This window comes from Pseudophryne corroboree, chromosome 2 (assembly GCF_028390025.1).
Source record: "Pseudophryne corroboree isolate aPseCor3 chromosome 2, aPseCor3.hap2, whole genome shotgun sequence".
Lineage (NCBI taxonomy): Eukaryota > Metazoa > Chordata > Amphibia > Anura > Myobatrachidae > Pseudophryne > Pseudophryne corroboree.
In genome coordinates, this window is record NC_086445.1 from 273,919,637 (window position 1) to 273,934,198 (window position 14,562).

The 14,562-nt window shown below is 45.6% G+C and overlaps 1 protein-coding gene across 1 annotated transcript in view; it reads left to right on the forward strand.

Moving 5' to 3' along the window:
- The first annotated feature begins 10,758 nt into the window (after positions 1–10,758).
- The window catches only part of ERICH6B (glutamate rich 6B), a 385,650-nt gene continuing 381,846 nt past the window's right edge, over positions 10,759–14,562 (forward strand). Inside the window, exon 1 of the mRNA XM_063952820.1 lies at positions 10,759–10,877. The gene's annotated coding sequence lies outside the window, so the exon portion shown is untranslated. The remainder of the gene's footprint in view (positions 10,878–14,562) is intronic.

Genomic DNA, 14,562 nt, shown 5'->3' on the forward strand with positions numbered 1-14,562 from the left:
GGCAGGGAAACGCGTCTCAATCATCTATAAACCCAAGCTGTTGGAGTGTATCCAGATCCTGTCTCATAACTGGGAACTTTACTTACCTCCGGATATGGCTCAGTAAAAGGTTGGAGCATCAGAGCCAGGAGCTAATGAATACCTTCTTCTCCAGAGAGAGGATGTGGTAACAATTACATGGTGAAAATCAATAACATAGCCATGTCCTAATTAGCAATTGCTTTGCATGGAAAAGTTTGACTAAAAACTGCTCAGTTATTTGCATGAATACTAACATCTGGCAAAGAAAATGTGCTAGTGCCTGCTAAGTGATATATTGGGGGTCATTCCGAGTTGTTCGCTCGTTGCCGATTTTTGCTATGCTGCGATTTTTTGCTAACTGCGCATGTACATGGTACGCAGAGCGCATGCGCTAAGTTATTTAACACAAAACTTAATAGATTTGCTGGTGTTCGAGCGACGATTTTCAGTCGCACTGCTAATCGGTGAATGATTGACAGGAAAGGAAAAAATAGACCCTTTGTGCGCTTAAATACTAATAGCAGCCCTTGGAAACCAAATGAACCTTTCACCGTGATTCACAATAATATAATAGAACAGTGGATGTGGCACCACGTGGCGCTACTTAATACCCTCAAATAGATAGCCTTACACATTAGAGTCTGATTTGGTTCTCATAGATGATCTCATATACGATAAAATTTCATAGGTCTAAAAGGCAAAAAACATACAGAACATAGTGCAACTCTGTTTAGAACACCAACAAGCTTTAGATTGTATGGTCCCACTCACATAAAGCGGTTGTAATATTGCATGTAGATAATCAGAAATGCTGAGATAGCTGGTGTCACTCAATGGAACAGATCTCCTTCATAGATGACTTAAAAGGAAAAGAACATAATAGTGCAACACCGTCTTAAAAGACAAACAAATTTAATAATGAATGCACTCACAGACATGAAATAAAAAACAGCATGTAGAGGATCAGAGAGACAATTGTACAAGAGGGCTGCTGCCGAAGAATAACCACCGCAAAGTCCCAACAATGTGCCGTCTCCAGCCACACAGAGAACACTGCTGCCTTCCGTACGTCCTCGTCAAGCAGGGAGTTGGTGAGGACGAGGACGTACGGAAGGCAGCAGTGTTCTCTGTGTGGCTGGAGACGGCACATTGTTGGGACTTTGCGGTGATTATTCTAAACAGAGTTGCACTATGTTCTGTATGTTTTTTGCCTTTTAGACCTATGAAATTTTATTGTATATGAGATCATCTATGAGAACCAAATCAGACTCTAATGTGTAAGGCTATCAGATTGACAGGAAAGGGGCATTTCTGGGTGGTATCTGAGCGTTTTCTGGGAGTGTGCCAAAAAATGCAGGCGTGTCAAGGAAAAACGCGGGAGTGTCTGGAGAAACGGGGGAGTGGCTGGCCGAACGCAGGGCGTGTTTGTGACGTCAAACCAGGAACTAAACGGACTGAGCTGATCGCAATCTGTGAGTAGGTCTGGAGCTACTGAGAAACTGCAAAGAATTATTTAGTAGCAGTTTTGCTAATCTTTTGTTCGCAATTCTGCTATTCTAAGATACACTCCCAGAGGGTGGCGGCCTAGTGTGTGCAATGCTGCTAAAAACAGCTAGCGAGCGAACAACTCAGAATGACCCCCCATTGTCCACATATTGGACGTCTTCCCAGCTGCATACAAATTTTGTAATAATCAACACTGCAGTGAGTGCCTGATATGTGAGAATTCGTAGCAATAGCTTGCTAAAATTTATAAACTCCTGACATTTACTTATAAGTAAATACAAAGTATCTTATGAGAACAGAGCTACAGGATCACTTGAAAGAATATTTGTGTCTATAATGATGTGGATGTAATGATTATATATGCACACACTGTGATTCTAGTGAACTAATAACTGTTAATAGCTAAAAAACAGGATTTTAATACCTACCGGTAAATACTTTTCTCCTAGTCCGTAGAGGATGCTGGGGTTCACTTCATGACCATCGTACCTCTAATCCAGCACGCAATAGTCTGCTTGGAAGCAGGACACCCAATCTTGTTGGGAGCATACAGGACAAACAGTGCCTCTGTTTTCCTTATCCCAGCTGTTCTAGTGACATAAACCTTCAAAGCTCTAACCACATCTAGAGACTATGGGGTATATGCAATTGCGGTTGAATTCCCGAAAATGTTGAAAAATGGGACATTTTCGCCCCAAAAAAATAATTCGACAATGCAATTCAGTACTTTTCGTCAAAAAAACGGACTTTCCAAATTCGACTTTTTGAAATTCGACATTTGTCAAATTCGACATTTCTTCAATGGTACAAATGCGGCAATTCGACAAAAGTATATTCAATTGAAGATTGTAAATTCGACAACAGTGCTTTTAGACAGTAAATTCGTCATTTTCAATCCGCCACACTTTGCTGGCGGAATGTAATAAAAAAAATTTAAAAACATGTTTTTTGTGTGTTTTTTTATTGGTAATAGCATATCTATTTATGTTAGAAGGGATTAGGTACATGGTTTGTCTATTTAGGAGGCACAAGTATTATTTATATATTTTTAAAAATATATATATATATTATTTTTTTTAAATGGAATGGGGTAAAAATCAGAAAAAAAATGCGTGGTGTCGCCCCTCCAAAGCATAACCAGCCTCGGGCTCTTCGAGCCGGTCCTGGTTCTAAAAATCCGGGGGAAAAACTGACAGGGGATCCGCCGTATTTTTAAAACCAGCACCGGGCTCTGCGCCTGGTGCTGGTGCAAAAAATACGGGGGATAAAAAGCGTAGGGGTCCCCCATATTTTTTGAACCAGCACCGGGCTCCACTAGCTGGGTAGATAATGCCACAGCCGGGGGACACTTTTATACTGGTCCCTGCGGCCGTGGCATTAAATATGCAACTAGTCACCCCTGGCCGGGGTACCCTGGAGGAGTGGGGACCCCTTCAATCAAGGGGTCCCCCCCCTCCAGCCACCCAAGGGCCAGGGGTGAAGCCGGAGGCTGTCCCCCCATCCAAGGGCTGCGGATGGGGGGCTGATAGCCTTTTGAAAAATGAAAGAATATTGTTTTTTCCAGTAGTACTACAAGTCCCAGCAAGCCTCCCCCACAAGCTGGTACTTGGAGAACCACAAGTACCAGCATGCGGGAGAAAAACGGGCCCGCTGGTACCTGTAGTTCTACTGAAAAAAAAATACCCAAATAAAAACAGAACACGCACACCGTGAGAGTAAAACTTTATTTTACACCTGCCGACACACACACACTTACCTATGTTGACACTCCGACACTGGCCACGACCCCCTCGTCAGTAAAGAATCCGGGGTACCTGCAAAAAGAATTATACTCACCAAAAACCAGAGTCCGGATCTTTTTTTATAATCCACGTACTTGTCAAAATAAAAAAACAAACACCCGGACCAGGCGGACTGAAAGGGGTCCCATGTTTACACATGGGACCCCTTTCCCCGAATGCAGAGACCCCCCCGTGACTCCTGTCACCGAAAGGTCCCTTCAGCCAATCAGGAAGCGCCACTTCGTGGCACTCTCCTGATTGGCTGTATGCGCGTCTGAGCTGGCAGACAGCGCATCGCACAGCTCCCTCCATTAGTTTCAATGGTGGGAACTTTGCGGTCAGCGGTGGGGTTACCCGCGGTCAGCTGCTGACCGCAGGTGACCTCACCGCTGACCGCAAAGTTCCCACCATTGAAAGTAATGGAGGGAGCTGTGCAATGCGCGTCTGAGCTTAGACGCGCAGAGCCAATCAGGTGAGTGCCACGAAGTGGCGCTTCCTGATTGGCTGAAGGGACCTTTCTGTGACAGGAGTCACGGGGGGGTCTCTGCATTCGGGGAAAGGGGTCCCATGTGTAAACATGGGACCCCTTTCAGTCCGTCTGGTTCGGGTTAATGCGGTTTGTTTTTTTGCCAAGTACGTGGATTATAATAAAAGACCAGGACACTGGATCAGGTGAGTATAATTTTATTCACAGGTACCCCGGATCGTCGGCGACATTGGAGACGTGGCAGTCGGTGGGTCAACATAGGTAAGTATGTATGTGTCGACATGTATGAAATAAACTTTTACTTTCACGGTGTGTGTGTCTCCTGTCTTTATTTGGGTATTTTTTTCCAGTAGAACTACAGGTACCAGCGGGCCCGTTTTTCCACCTGCATGCTGGTACTTGTGGTTCTCCAAGAACCAGCTTGCGGGGGAGGCTTTCTGGGACTTGTAGTTCTTCTGGAAAAAACAATATTCTTACATTTTACTCAAGGCTATCAGCCCCCCATCCGCAGCCCTTGGATGGGGGGGACAGCCTTGGGCTTCACCCCTGGCCCTTGGGTGGCTGGGGGGGGGACCCCTTGATTGAAGGGGTCCGCACTCCTCCAGGGTACGCCGGCCAGGGGTGACTAGTTGGATATTTAATGCCACGGCCGCAGGGCGCTGTATAAAAGTGACCCCCGGCTGTGCCATTATCTGTCCAGCTAGTGGAGCCCGGTGCTGGTACAAAAAATACGGGGGACCCCTACTCTTTTTGTTCCCCGTATTTTTTGCACCAGGACCAGGCGCAGAGCCCGGTGCTGGTTGTTAAAATACGGGGGATCCCCTGTCATTTTTTTCCCGTATTTTGGCAACCAGGACCGGCTCAAAGAGCCAGAGGCTGGTTATGCTTAGGAGGGGGGACCCCACGCAATTTTTTTTCGGGTTTTTTACAGTTTTTCCCGTTTTTTTAACATTTTTAAAAATCTAATCAAAATCCGTCAAATTGGCCGTTTTTCGACAGCGGGACTGTCGAATCCGTTTTTTATTGAATATGTTGAATTCCGGCACCCACCTGCCGGAATTCAACGGTCAAATTGTGTCGAATTAAAAAACGGGCGAAAAATTGACGCGATTCGCCGGCAATTGCATATACCCCTTTGACTCAGTGAACGTGTCAGAAACTACTGGCACCACAATAGGTTGTTTTATGTGGAAAGATGAAAATTCCTTTGGAAGAAAATGTTGGCTAGTTCTCAACTCTGCCCTATCCTCATGAAAGACCAGGTAAGGGCTCTTGTGAGATAAGGCCCCCAATTCAGACATCCGCCTTGCGGATGCCAATACCAAAAGCATCACCACTTTCCAAGTGAGAAACTTCAACTCTATCTCTTGCTCAAACCAATCTGAGTGAAGGAACTGCAACCACATTAAAGTCCCATGGTGCCACTGGAGGCACAAATGGAGGCTGGATGTGCAGAACCCCTTTCACGAAGGTCTGAACCTCTGGTAGAGCAGTCAATTGTTTTTGGAAGAAAATTGACAAGGCCGAAATCTGGACCTTGATTGACCCCAATCGAAAGCCCGCCTCCACACCAGCCTGCAGAAAATTGAGAAAACGTCCCAACTGAAACTCTTCCGTAGGAGCCTTCCTGGATTCACACCAAGACACACATTTTCTCCAAATACGGTGGTAATGTTACAATGTTACTCCTTTGCTGGCCTGAATAAGTGTGGGAATGACTTCCTTTGGAATACCCTTTCAGGCTAGGATCCGGCGCTCAACTGCCATGCCGTCAAACGTAGCCGCGGTAAGTCTTGATACACGAATGGCCCCTGCTGCAGCAGGTCCTCGTGAAGAAGAAGAGGCCGAGGATCTTTTATGAGCAACTCCTGAAGATCTGGGTACCAAGCCCTCCTTGGCCAGTCTGGGGCAATGAAGATTGCTCGAACCCTTGTTCTTCTTATGATTCTGAGAACTTTTGGGATCAGCGGAAGTGGAGGGAAGACATACACTGGCCGGAATACCCACTGGGTCACTAGTGCATCAACTGCTATTGCTTGAGGGTCTCTCGACCTGGAACAATATTTCTGAAGCTTCTTGTTGCGACGAGATGCCATCATTTCTACTTGAGGAACTCCCCAAAGACTTGTCACCTCTGCAAAGACTTCTTGGTGGAGGCCCCACTCTCCTGGATGGAGATCGTTTCTGCTGAGGAAGTCTGCTTCCCAGTTGTCTACTCCCGGAATGAAAATTGCCGACAGAGCCGTTACATGTCTTTCTGCCCAGAGGAGGATCTTTGTCACCTCTGCGATCGCCGCTCTGCTTTTCGTTCTGCCCTGCCTGTTTATGTACGCGACTGCTGTTACATTGTCCGACTGGATCTGCACGGGATAATCTTGAAGAAGATGTACCGCTTGTTGAAGGCCGTTGTAAATGTTTCTCAATTCCAGCATGTTTATGTGAACACAGGTTTCCTGACTTGACCATTTTCCTTGGAAGCTTTCCCCCTGAGTGACAGCTCCCCAGCCTCAGAGACTTGCATCTGTGGTTACCAGGACCCAGTCCTGAATCCCAAACCTGCGTCCCTCTAGTAGGTGCGAGCTGTGTAGCCACCACAGGAGCGAAATCCTGGCTTTTGACGACAGGATTATCTTCTGGTGCATGTGTAGGTGGGATCCCGACCACTTGTCCAACAGGTCCCACTGGAATACTCTGGCATGGAACCTGCCAAACTGTATTGCCTCGTAAGCCACCACAATCTTCCCCAACAACCGAATGCACTGATGGATCGACACACTTGATGGTTTCAATATCTGTTTTACCATTTTCTGGATTTCCAGAGCCTTTTCCACCGGAAGAAATACTCTCTGAACTTCTGTGTCCAGAATCATCCCGAGAAAAGACAATCTTGTCGTCGGTTCCAACTGTGACTTTGGAAAATGTATGATCCAACCGTGTTGTTGGAGTATGGACAGGGAAAGCGTGATGTTCTGTAACAACTGCTCCCTGGATCTCGCCTTTATCAGGAGATCGTCCAGATAAGGAATTATATTGACTCCTTTTTGACGAAGGAGGACCATCATCTCCGCCATCTCCTTGGTGAATACCCTCGGCGCCGTGGAGAGACCGAAAGGCAACGTCTGGAACTGGTAATGGCAATCCTGAACCGCGAATCTCAGATAAGCCTGGTGAAGAGGATAAATGGGAACATGCAGGTAAGCATTCTTTATGTCTACTGACACCATGTAATCCCCCTCCTCCAGACTGGAAATCACTGCTCTGAGTGATTCCACCTTGAACTTGAACCGTTTCAAGAAGAGATTCAGATTTTTTAGGTTTAGGATCAGTCTGATTGAGCCATCCGGCTACAGAACTACAAAGAGGCTGGAATAAAATCCCTCCCCTTGTTGTGACAAAGGTACCAGGACTACGACCTGATCCTGACATAATTTTTGAATTGCCGCTGTTACTGCCTCTCGTTCTGGAGTTGAAGCTGGCAAGGTCGATTTGAAAAATCGGCATGGGGGAACGTCTTGAAACTCCAGCTTGTACTCCTGGGATACTATCTGCAAAACCCAGGGGTCCAGGCCAGACTGAACCAAACCTTGGCTGAACAGTGTGAGACGTGCCCCTACCTGAGCGGCCTCCCGCAAGGGAGCCCCAGTGTCATGCTGTAGATTTGGCAGAAGTAGGGGTAGACTTCTGCTCCTGGGAACCTGAAGCCGCTGCGGACTTCTTTCCCTTTCCCCTTCCCCTACCTGCAAAGAAGGGGGAACCTCTCGCTTTCTTGCATTTATTGGGCCGAAAGGACTGCATGTGAGAGTGATATGTCCTTTTTGCCTGTGCAGACGCAGAGGGCAAAAATGTCGACTTACCTGCTGTAGCCGCCGAGACTAACGCATCCAGTCCATTGCCAAATAAGGCCTCACCTTTATATGGGAGAGCCTCCATATTTCTTTTGGAATCTGCATCCACGTTCCACTGGCGAATCCACAACGCCCTTCGAGCCGATACTGCCATGGTAGCTGCTTGTGAACTCAAGAGTCCAATATCTTTCATCGCTTCTAGCATGTATGCGGCAGCGTCTTTGATATTCCCTAACTTGAGGAGTATCTCATCTTTATCAATCGTGTCAATTTCTGATGACACGCTGACTATTTTTCAATAGCGAGACTCACCCATGCGCAAGCAATTGTGGGCCTGAGCAGCGTGCCATTGGCAACATAAATGGATTTCAATGTAGTTTCCATTTTCCGGTCAGCCGGCTCCTTTAGTGAAGCCGTGCCAGGTGCAGGGAGAATTACCTTCTTTGTCAACCTGGACAGTGCACTGTCTAACACAGTGGGTGACTCCCATTTTTTTCTGTCCTCTACCGGGAAAGGATAAGCTATTTGAATTCTCTTGGGAGTACAAAATTTATTTTCGGGATTCACCCACATCCCTTCAAAGAGAGTATTAAGCTCGTGGGAAGGAGGGAAAGTGACCTTAGATTTTTTTTTTTTTTATAGAAATAGGCTTTCTCCTGAGGTACCGGAGTGGCTTCCGTGACTTCCAGAACTTCCTTTATAGCTACAATCATATATTGTATATTTTTTTCAAATTTATGATCTATTTCCCTGGAGTCACTATCGTCGACACAGGAATCAGTTTCCGTGTCGGTATCAGTATTTACAATATTCGCAAATGGTCTCTTATGTGACCCAGAGGGGTCGCCTGCGGATGGAAGAACATAACCCTGAAAAATCACATCTTCCACAGATTTTCTCCAGCATTCAGCATGAGATTCAGACTTATCTAATCTCCTATTGATATGATGCATACTATCACGTATTTCTTTCACCCATGCAGGCTCTTGGTGTGCTGGCAGCGCCACCACATTACACTTCTGTGTCCCTAAAATGGTTTCCTCCGGGGAGGAACTCCCTGCCTCTGACATGTCTTACACACGTGTACAACACACACACACACACACACACACACACACAGGCACACTGGGACTAATTGGGGACAGACCCACAGTGAAATCTGTCAGAGGGACACAGTTTAGGAGCAGCCAGTTCACAACCCCAGCGCCAGTGTCTAATGCCTGTGAACACAGAATGCCCACTGACTTGCAGCGCTTTTTACACAGTAAAACACACTTGTAAAGCACCAAATTCGCTTGTGCCGCCCCCCCCCCCCCTGTTTTGCACCCTGATACTTGTAGTCAGAAGTGAAGGAGGACCAGCGTTGTCTCTGCAGCCTGAGGAGAGAGAAAATGGCGCTGAGCAGTGTGCTGGCTGCCTGAGGAAGAAGCTCCGCCCCCACAATGGCACGTTTTTACCTCAGAGACTTTGGATAATATTTATACTGGCGTGGGTAGGGCTGTGCCTGGGCATCTTATGCCCCCTTTTTGCCAGTTTATAGAGGTGTTTTTGCTGCCCGCGCCCTGCACCCTGCAGTGCCTGTGTGTGTGGGCAGCAATGGCACGCTGCGCTCCCGCCAGCCGCGCAGTACCTCAGCCGTCACTTTACTTGATAGAAGATCTGTCTTCTTCTACTCACCTGTCTTCTGACTTCTGGCTCTGTGAGGGGGTGACGGCGTGCTGTGGGAGTGAGCATCTAGACACGGCTAGCGATCAGTACCCTTCAGGAGCTTATGGTGTCCTGTCAGCCAGAAGCAGAGCCATGAAACTCTTCAGGAAGTTGGTTCCTACTTCTGCCCCCTCAGTCCCACGAAGCAGGGAGAATGTTGCCAGCAGTTCTCCCTGAAAATAAAAAACCTTACATAAGTCTTTTCAGAGAAGCTCAGTAGAGCTCCCCTGGAGTGCATCCAGTCTGCCTGGGCACATTTCTAAAACTGAGGTCTGGAGGAGGGGCATAGAGGGAGGAGCCAGTTCACACACATTGAAAAGTCTTAAGAGTGCCCATGGCTCCTGCGGAACCGTCTATACCCCATGGTCATGAAGTGGACCCCAGCATCCTCTAGGACGTATGAGAAAGGTTTACAAAGAGATAATATCTTTTCTGGATAATAATAAAATTCTTTTAATTATAATCTGTCAGCGCTATCTGTGTTTTGTTTTTGTATTTCTCTATTTTAAAGGGTAGAGTGGTCCCTTTGACAACAAAGAGCTGCAGACAGATTAAATATTAAACTCTGAGCTTGTTTTGAATTGGCGCTAGGAGGTACCTGGGTACCGTTTTGTTTTGGGTATTATATGATAATATGGTGCAAGGGGCATTACTGTCTCTGTAGGGCATAACATGGTGTCAGGGACATTACTGTGTGGGGCATAATATGGAACACACCCCTACATTGAGGCCACAGCGCTGTTTTTGGATGCGTGCGAGACTGCAGCGCATGCAATTTTTTTTTTTTTTTTACATTGGATGGGGATGGGGGAGGCATTTGTCAGTGTTTGCACTGGGAGCCAAATTCTCTAGAAACAGCCCTATATAGTAAGTAGCCTAAGCCAAGATGTCAGGTGGCATGATTAGATAAATTTAGTGTAGATTTTCCTATGCAAATAGGATTAACAACTGGCCATATAAATCTGGTCTTTCAGGGTTACCTTAACTAGGTTTACCATATTATCCCAGGACACTCATGAATTACACAGGTTCTATGGTGGGCTTAATTCAATCCTGCATTTCACCTGGTTTTAATCAGCCATAGTACCTGTGTAATTCATTAGTGATACGGTTTAAAGGGATAGTATTGTAAGCCTAGTTAAGGTAACCCTGAAAGACAATCAACAATAATAATAATGCTACAGATAAAATAGAAAAAGTAATAATAGCTATTCACTAATCTAACATTGAAAAAAAGATTGCAAATAATATTAAAAACGAAATATCTGGAGACCCCTTTAAAACCTTGTAGATTCTCTGAAGTCAGGAGTAGAATGAAAGCATTTGCTGAAGTTACTACTAAAAAACAGGCAGGACAAGTAGCTCTGCAATAGAAAGACACAGCAATCTAGTGTTACTATGGAGACAGAACACACAACATAAGCCAGGAGGTGACATCGCATCAGGATAATAAACCTAAAGGCAACTTTCACAAGCAGAGAAAAGGTGGGGAGTCCAAGAAAGGATCAGCCCTTAGGAGAATCAGCACAGGTGAAAGTAGCTACTGTTATTATGCTATTAAAACTGTGATTTGTTGTTAATGATGGAATCACTCATTTCCCTGGCTCATATGAAGAAGTTACACAGAAACGTGTCTGTTTTATTGAGATACTAAAATAAATCACAGCAGCACAGGTTTTCCATGTTATAGTTTAATAATAATCTAAAGTTTAGGCAAAAGTCTAAATAGTTACATAATACTGTTGATAATTAGACTTGCCATAATATCCCATTAATTTGGAACACCTATGATTTACACAGGTTCTGTGGCTGATTAAAACTAGCTGAAATGCAGACTTGAATTTAGTCAGCCACGTTGATAATGCTTTCTTCTGACACACTTAGATATCTGCACTGTGGTGAGATTGCATTTTTTTTTGTTTATAGTTTGATTTATGAAAATTGAAAACTACAGTATGTGTTGTGTGGCAGGTGGTTCATTATACTGTACAGCAATGTATTTATTACTAAATCATGGTTATAGATAGCAACAGTTATTTTTGCCCTGTTTATAGGGAAATTTATATTCATGAATGCAAAGTTTCTATATTTTCCACTACTGTCGGAGAACAAAATAAATGCATTTTTGAGGGGCCTATGTATTAATCGCAATTATTAATAGTCTGTATTATCGATAAATATTCATTTTAATTAAACAATCCCTGCTACAGTATGTACTAAACCATACTTGTCTACCTGACCCTCTCCATGAGGGAGAAAATGCTCTGTTCCTGGACTTTCCTGGTAATGTATGATTGCCATCACCTGTGGTGAGCTAGTTAATTGATAAGAAAGGTGTTTCACCACAGGTGATGGCAATCATACATTACCAGGAAAGTCCAGGAACAGGGCATTTTAGCTCTCATGGAGAGGGTCAGGTAGGCAAGTATGTACTAAACTCATACTTGCTAAATGACCCTCTCCATGAGGGAGAAAATGCTCTGTTCCTGGACTTTCCTGGTAATGTATGATTGCCATCACCTGTGGTGAGCTAGTTAATTGATAAGAAAGGTGTTTCACCACTGGTGATGGCAATCATACATTACCAGGAAAGTCCAGGAACAGAGTATTTTCTCCCTCATGGAGAGGGTCAGGTAGGCAAGTATGACTAAACTTAATACGTAGAAACAGCGGTAGCAGTGTCGGACTGGGACATGAAGGGCCTTCGGGGGATGCAGTGATAGGGGCCCATACATAGGGGTGTGGCCATCCTCCACAGAGGATTGAAATACACAGTTGTCTTGTGCAGTGTAATGCAACATATCTACCATGTATAATACAAGTGCACAGTCTGGAACCTGATCCCTAGAGGAAAGATTGGGTCCTCAGGCAGTGGGGCCCACCGGTGGTTTCCCCTGTACCCCTGTGGGCCAGTCCGGCACTGAGCGGTAGTGATAACCACTGTCTCTGCAAGTTACTCCGCATATTGGAGGAGTTTTTCACTACAGGTGCACACAGTGGCCCTCATTCAGCTTCAATAGCATTTTTGAATAAAAAAAAGCACAACTGCTACTGATTACAATCATATGCTGCCACCCAGTGCAGGGCAATGCCGCCCAGCATGTTATAGGCCCTACACACATGCCGATTTTTTGAAAGATATGAACGATCTCGTTCATAAATGAACGAGAACTCGTTCATATCTTTCAGTGTGGAGGCTCCAGCGATGAACGATGCGCGGTCCCGCGCTCGTTCATCGCTGGTCCCCCATCGGCTGTGCATGCAGGCCAATATGGACGATCTCGTCCATATTTGCCTGCACTTCAATGGAGCAGTGTGACGGGGGGAGTGAAGAAACTTCACTCCCCCCGTCACTGCCCCCCCGCCGCCGGGTCGCTCGTCGGCCGTATCCGCCGTCGGGCAGCTCGGCGGCGGGTCGGCCAGTGTGTAGGGCCCTTTAGTCGCCACCCAGTGATGCGATCGCAATCCAATTGCAATTGTTTTGCAGAAATCGACAAATAGTGGAAGCCCCCTGCATACGCAACCAGGCTGCATATGCGGGTGCACCAGCGACATGTTTCCTATCGCAGGTAACGCAGGCAACATCGTCGGCTGCCCCAAAAATGGCCATGATATGCCGGCATTTCCTGTTACACTACCCCCCAATGCTGCGGCACTGCTCCCAAACGGTCGCTGCCTGTCAAGCAAATGGCAATCACATCCTTCAGGGATGTGATCAAAATGTGAATACCAGCACACATGCTGTGCGGCCACAGAGAATGTGCAGATTGCCAAAAAATGACCGTTTGCGGTTTTAGTAAATTTACAACTCATACTGAATTAGGCCCAGTGTCCTATTCGAAAGCTAGCAAAGAACCTGCAGGAGAGGGATCAGAAAATTTTTCTCCTGCCTGTAAACCTCTATATGCTTGAAGTGGTTTATGCCATCTGAAGATGGCGTAAACTAACAGGGCCTATTCGCAGTCCCCATCAGTGATGGCTGCAGCACTGACCACATATAGCGGGGGTGGAGGGGGGGCAAGTTAAACATAAGCCTTATAGTACCTTTAAAGTATTGAAAATGTAAAATGGCTGCCTGTCTCCAGGGATGAGCAGCGCTGTGGATCACAGTCACTGCACCCGACACAACTCACTATATATGGTCTGCGCCACTGGTCCCCATTGACAATAATGGAGACTGCGATATGCAGCACTAATTAGCCTCCTGCAGACATTTTTTGCGAAATCTCGGCTAATTGTTTCATTAGGCCCCACCCCTTAATTTGAAAAATTATACGATTGGAGCGAATTTCCATAGGCGCTTGGCTAGCATGACGCAATTACGGGGGGGTAGGGAGATGAGGGGGACCGGGGACTACCCGAAAAGCAGAGTGTCTTCTGCAGGATCGGGGAGAGCAGGCAAGTTTCTACATAATTTTATAAAAACTTAAATTGCTTGCTAAATAGGCCTCTTATTACTAATAACTATAACTTGCATTACTGCGCCGCACACAGCGAGTGCTGCCGTGTTATACTCATCTTACATGGAATATACATAGTGCATGTATAGAAACTGACAGCAATGCAAATGTGCAGCATGTTATATTCCATACACAGCATTAAACTATGCAGTCTTACAGGTTTATATACACACTTGCACAGTGTGGTGTTCCCGCTCTGCCTGAGCTAAAAGCTTGTGTTCTAAGTATCACAAAGAAAGAACATGATCACTTCCTTTCAAAAAATACATTAAATAGAGCTTGTCCTATTGAGAAAAACAGCACACCATGGGGGTAATTCCAAGTTGATCGCAGCAGGAAATTTTTTAGCAGTTGGGCAAAACCATGTGCACTGCAGGGGAGGCAGATATAACATGTGCAGAGAGAGTTAGATTTGGGTGTGGTGTGTTCAATCTGCAGTCTAAATTGCAGTGTAAAAATAAAGCAACCAGTATTTACCCTGCACAGAAACAAAATAACCCACCCAAATCTAACTCTCTCTGCTCATGTTATATCTGCCTCCCCTGCAGTGCACATGGTTTTGCCCAACTGCTAAAAGATTTCCTGCTGCTATCAACTTGGAATTACCCCCCATATGCCTGATCTAGGGTTAATCACAGCAAGCAATTCGTTTCCAAATCCTCTGGAATTAAAATGTAAGAAAGTAAGAAAATACTGTAACAATAGAGACAAGGCCAAAGACTACTTAAGAGTAAAAAAACCCACCTTATTTTCTT